The sequence below is a fragment of the Palaemon carinicauda genome, chromosome 3, assembly GCF_036898095.1.
Source record: "Palaemon carinicauda isolate YSFRI2023 chromosome 3, ASM3689809v2, whole genome shotgun sequence".
NCBI classification, from domain to species: Eukaryota; Metazoa; Arthropoda; class Malacostraca; order Decapoda; family Palaemonidae; genus Palaemon; species Palaemon carinicauda.
The window spans coordinates 164,797,890-164,804,139 of NC_090727.1; positions in this window are offsets into that span (position 1 = coordinate 164,797,890).

Here is a 6,250-nt window from a genome sequence, read left to right on the forward strand (position 1 = left end):
AAGGCAAGACCTCAGGACGGCAGTCCAAGTGAGGTGATACCGGTAGGAGGGAGACTTCTGTAATTTCGGGATCGGTGGACCTTCGATCCCTGGGCCCACAGCCTACTCAAGAATGGATTGGGCGGGAGCTGGTACAGCACTCCACCCCCGTACCTTCGGTTTTTCCAACACTCCACCCCCGTTATGGAGGAGTACGTTCAAGAACGGTTGGAGAAAAAGGGTGAAGCCCATCAATTTCTAAGGGAGGCTGTTTTGTGTTCCCAAGAAAGACTCGGAAAAGCTCAGAGTCATTCTGGACTTGTCGCCACTTAACAAGTTCATAGTGAATTGCAAATTCAAAATGCTAACACTGCAACACATAAGGACCTTACTGCCCAAGAGGGCATATTCCGTCTCTATAGACTTGTCAGATGCCTACTGGCACATTCCAATTAGCCATCGACTCTCCCCCTACCTAGGGTTCAGGCTACAGCGAAGACTATACGCCTTCGGAGCCATGCCATTCGGGCTAAACATAGCCCCAAGGATTTTTATGAAGCTTGCGAGCGTAGCTCTCAAACAATTTCGCCTAAAGGGAATTCAGGTAGTAGCCTACCTGGACGACTGGTTGGTGTGGGAAGCATCCGAGACAGAATGCTTGCAAGCTTCCATTCAGTGATCCAGTTCCTAGAGTACCTAGGCTTCAAGATCAACAGAAAAAGTCTCGGCTTTCTCCATCTCAAAAGTTCCAGTGGCTAAGATCCACTGGGACCTTTTGTCACACCGTTTCTCCACCCCAGCGAAGAAAAGGAAGGATAGCGGGTTCTGTCAAGAGACTTCAAGATTCCGAAAGGATATCAAGACACGAGCAGGAGAGAGTACTGCGCTCTCTCCAGTTTGCTTCGGTGACAGACCCAGTGCTAAGAGCACAGCTAAAGGATGCAATCGGAGTTTGGAGAAGTTATGCATCAAACGCGTGAAGAGATCTGAGAAGACCAGCCGCTTCGGCTAAGTACTCTTCTCAGGCCTTGGTCCCAAGCCAGACATCTAAAGAAGTCAGGTTCTTCTTCAGCCACCTCCCCCGTCGGTGACGATTCACTCAGACGCCTCAAAGGAGGGATGGGGAGGTCACTCTCATCGGAAAAAAGTCCAGGGGACTTGGTCCAGGCTATTCAAGACCTTTCTCATAAAACTTTCTAGAAGCTAGGGCAGTGCTCCTTACCTTAAAGAAAGTCTCCCCGCGTCATTCGTTCCACATAAAGTGGTAATAGACAGCGAGGTAGTTGTAAGATACTTGAATCGACAAGGATCGAGGTCACCACCTCTCAACCAGGTGATGTTGGCCGTCTTCCGATTGGCGGAAAAGAAGAAGTGGTACCTGTCGGCAGTTCACCTTCAAGGAGTCCGCAATGTGACAGCGGACGCTCTATCCAGGTTCACACCGATAGTCGGAATGGTCCTTAGACGCAGGATCATTCTCCTTCATTCTGAATCAGTCCCAGAACTGCAGATAGACCTCTTTGCGACGAAAGACAACAAGAAGTTGCCCCTGTACGTGCCCCGTACGAGGACCCCTTAGCGGAAGCAGTGGACGCGATGTCCCTCGACTGGAACAGATGGTCCAAGATTTATCTGTTCCCTCCTCACAACCTTCTGTTGAGGGTCCTCAACAAACTGAGATCCTTCAAAGGGTAGCGGCAATAGTGGCCCACAAGTGGCCGAACAGCGTGTGGTTCCTCCTGGCATTGGAACTGTAGCTGAAGTTTGTACCACTACCAGATCCAGTTCTGACCCAGCGAGTCCAGAAGTCAACTGTCTGCGCTTCATTACAGAAAACCCGGACCCTGCAGTTCATGATTTTCTCTCCCTAGCGGTGAGAAAGCGTTTCGGGATTTCGAAAGCCAGTATAGACTTCATTGAGGAATATAAATGCAAATCTACTAGAAGGCAATATGAGTCATCTTGGAGAAAATGGGTGGCCTTTTGTCAAGGCGAAGATTCCGCAGGAGATCTTGACAGACTTCTGCTTATCTTTTTTCCCCACCTCCATGGTCAAGGGTTGGCAGCAAACACGATTTCAGCGTGTAAGTCTGCTTTGACAAGACCCATTCTATATGCCTTCCAGGTCGACCTAGGTAACGAGATCTTTAATAAAGTCCCGAAAGCCTGTGCTAGGCTCAGACCTTCAGCACCTCCAAAGCCCATTTCATGGTCTTTAGACAAGTTCTTCATTTCGCTTCTCTGTTGAGCAATGAAGAATGTGCGTTAAAGGATTTGACACAAAAAGTTATTTTCCTAATTTGCACTCGCTTCCGGGGCCAGGGTTAGTGAGATTGTAGCCTCTCGAGAGAGGCAGGTCGTGTTCAGTTCCTGGATGGGGAAGAACTGAACCTGTTTCCGGATCCTACGTTTCTCGCCAAGAATGAGTTACCCACCAACAGGTGGGGTCCCTGGAGAATCTGCCCTCTGAAAGAAGATGCATCTCTATGTCCAGTAGAATGCCTAAAGGTCTATCTTCATAGAACTTCAGACTTCAAGGGTGGTCAACTATTCAGGGGAGAAACATCAGGCTCAAATTTATCTCTGAATCAACTCAGAGCGAAAATCACATATTTTATTCGCAGAGCGGATCCTGACAATACACCCGCAGGTCACGATCCGAGGAAAGTTGCCTCATTCTTAAATTTCTTTAATTGCATGGATTTTGAACATCTCCGTTCATACACTGGCTGGAAGTCTTCCAGAGTGTTCTTTCGCCACTATGCGAAGCAAGTAGAGGAACTAAAAGAGATCTGTGGTAGCAGTGGGTCGCGGTGTTAACCCTACTGTTTAACTCTGCGAGGAACAGTGGTCTTAATTGGGACGATTAATTCCAGGGTGAGTGTGTAGTTACATACTGTACTACAAACTAAGTGAGGGCACTGTGTTGCCCATCCAGACTGTTCCATTTCCGAAGGTGAACCTAGCATAAGTGCAGACATGTGTGCCGAGCGTTTCTAACGCTAATGTCATTGATTTGTAATACAGGCTTTTATGACTTTGATACCTCGGTATCTTAAAAGTGGCATCTAATGTTTTTCTTTCAGACAAACAAGCCCTGTTTACTATCATACTTATGCTTAAAGTTTTGGGTTATCCTCTTCTTATATATATATATATATATATATATATATATATATATATATATATATATATATATATATATATATAATTGTGGTTAACCTGTCTATTTATTGCCTGTCAATAATCTGGTTCTTGAGAACCTTGCGTCTCCTTCACCTGTGTCAATTTACTGGTATAATTGAGCATTCATTCTATGTACCTTATCTGGGATAATTCTAATAGAATTGTTCCTTTATGCAAGCTATGTTGCATTGGTTTTCCTCCTATGCGGATATAAAACCTTTGTCCAATACAAGTATTGTGCCGAAAACTGGTCGATATTTCATATTGACGCAGTGGTCCTTTACAAACTATGCTTTACTTAATATAGGGGGAGACCACTATATTAGCTTGCCTGGTATTCGTACATAGATATATGTACTCTTCGAGACTTTTCCAGAGTCTAGTAGGACTCTTCCCTGTAGGGGGCAGGAAGCTCTAACATAGTTTATAGTTAGTTGAAAAGATGTATAACGGTAACATCTTAGGTCTCTAGGTCTAGTCGACCGGGAAAAAATTACCTCCGGGGAGTACGGCACGTTCTGAGAATCCACAGATACAGTAATGCTCTGGTACACTTCCATCAGGACGACATGGCTTGAGCCCAAAAAACGGATTTTGAGCGAAGCGAAAAATCTATTTTTGGGTGAGATGGCCATGTCGTCCTGATGGACCCGCCCTTGCCTTTCTAAGAAAGGGCTGTAGGACCCCTCCCTACATACAGTATCTGTAGCACCTCGTGTACGCTACAAGGAATACAGATGGCGCCAGGATTGGCGCCAGGCACGCATACGAATCGGGGGATAGGGAAGCCTTGGGAGCGGCTCCCCTTTTTCTTTCCCGAATTCGTATCTCGTCAATCTCCCTCCTACGAGACGAAATCTCTGTTCAGGTCGTAGATTGCCATGTGACGTGTCTAGAATACGTCCTCTGATATGTCGCGATATCCCTTTCACGAGGGATACTCGCTCCAGGAGTTAGAATTCTGGTACCTTAAGGTAAATTCTCTGGGAATATCGCCGTAGTTGTAATATACCCTAGGAAGCTACCCTATAGGAACTTCCATCAGGACGACATGGCCATCTCACCCAAAAATAGATTTTTCGCTTCGCTCAAAATCCGTTATATATATATATATATATATATATATATATATAAATGTATATATATATATATATATATACATATATATTGTATGTTTGTGTTTGCGTGTGCATGTATTTAAAAAAAGGAGAATCGAACACTGAAGATAAACTCCCTAACAATTTCAAATATCATAACGAAAAGGACTCGCTTATTGGAGTGCACGCCATTGTCATAAGCGAGTCCAATATCTGGTATCTTTGGAGAAGGCAATTTCTCCTTGGTGGTGGTGCATAGCGAATACCTTCGTTCTCTTGGGTGGAGGGAGGGTCTTGTCTTGGGTTGTTGCAGCCCTGGTTGATGTTGGTGCTCATATGTCAATATTGAGAAAAGGTATGATTCTCTCTCTCTCTCTCTCTCTCTCTCTCTCCTCTCTCTCTCTCTCTCTCTCTCTCTCTCTCTCTCTCTCATTAAATACACTATTTACCATATGCTCCTATTATAAATATAAATGTTCAGTGTTATATCTGTTGGTAATCACCCCCTCTCTCTCTCTCTCTCTCTCTCTCTCTCTCTCTCTCTCTCTCTCTCTCTCTCTTATTAAATACAAACTTTACCTCTTTCTCCTATTATAAATATAAATGTTCAGTGTTATATCTGTTGGTAATCTCTCTCTCTCTCTCCTCTCTCTCTCTCTCCTCTCTCCTCCTCTCTCTCTCTCTCTCTTTCTAATTGAATACAAACTTTACAATTTTCTCCTATTATAAGTAAAAAATATTCTGTTATCTGTTGATGATTCTCTCTCTCTCTCTCTCTCTCTCTCTCTCTCTCTCTCTCTCTCTCCTCTCTCTCTCTCTCTCTCTCTCTCTCTCTCTCTCGCTTATTAAATACAAACTTTACCTCTTTCTCCTATTATACATATAAATGTTCAGTGTTATATCTGTTGATAATTCTCCTCTCTCTCTCTCTCTCTCTCTCTCTCTCCTCTCTCTCTCTCTCTCTCCTCTCTCTCCCTCTCCTCTCTCTCTCCTCTCTCTCTCTCTCTCTCTCTCTCTCAATAGAAACTTTACCACTTTCTCCCGTTATAAATTAGATGTTCAGTGTTATATCTGTTGGTAATCCCCCCTTTCTCTCTCTCTCTCTCTCTCTCTCTCTCTCTCTCTCTCTCTCTCTCTCTCTCCTCTCTCTCCTCTCTCCTCTCTCTCTCTCTCTCTCTCTTTCTCTCTTATTAATTACAAACTTTTCCACTTTCTCCTATTGTAAATACAAATAACAGTGTTATATTTGTTGGTAATCATCTCTCTCTCTCTCCTCTCTCTCTCTCTCTCTCTCTCTCTCTCTCTCTCTCTCTCTCTCTCTCTCTCTCTCTCATTCCTTTAGTTGAAAAGTCATTTTAATTTTTCTTTTGCTTTATCCTTTATTTTAATAACACTAAATATATGAACTTCTGGATTTATGATTGCTAACATACCTGTCACTATGCCATTTGTCAATCAATCAAATATGCTAGAAGGCAGATGGGATCTTGCGACACCTCTTCTTGAACTTGCAAATGCTTGATTAAAACATTAACTTTCTAAGAGGTTTTCAAAACTTAATTTTTAAGAACAAAAATTTTTTTTAGAAACTTCTTTTTTTCCATAGACTTTTTATTGTAACAATGCACGATTGCAAAATTATTATTTTGGGAGACCTTTAATCCACATCATGGAATTCTTGGATTATTGAAAATTTTGGTAGAAGTGTTGGGGGAATTTTTTTTTCTTTTTAATAACATAAGATTTAAGCTTGTAAAAACCAAGAAAATTGTGAAGGAATGGTGACAATATTGACGGGAAAATTGTGAAAAACTGTGATTACATGCAGAAATATATAATCAATCTGAAAAACGAAAAGATTGAAGTGTATTAAAGTGATATATAGGCATCACCTGCAAAAATGTACAAGTAATCTGAGAAATTGAAATAGTGGTGTAATGAAGCAGTACATAGTCATTACCTGTAGACATTTTTTGATTAATCTGTGA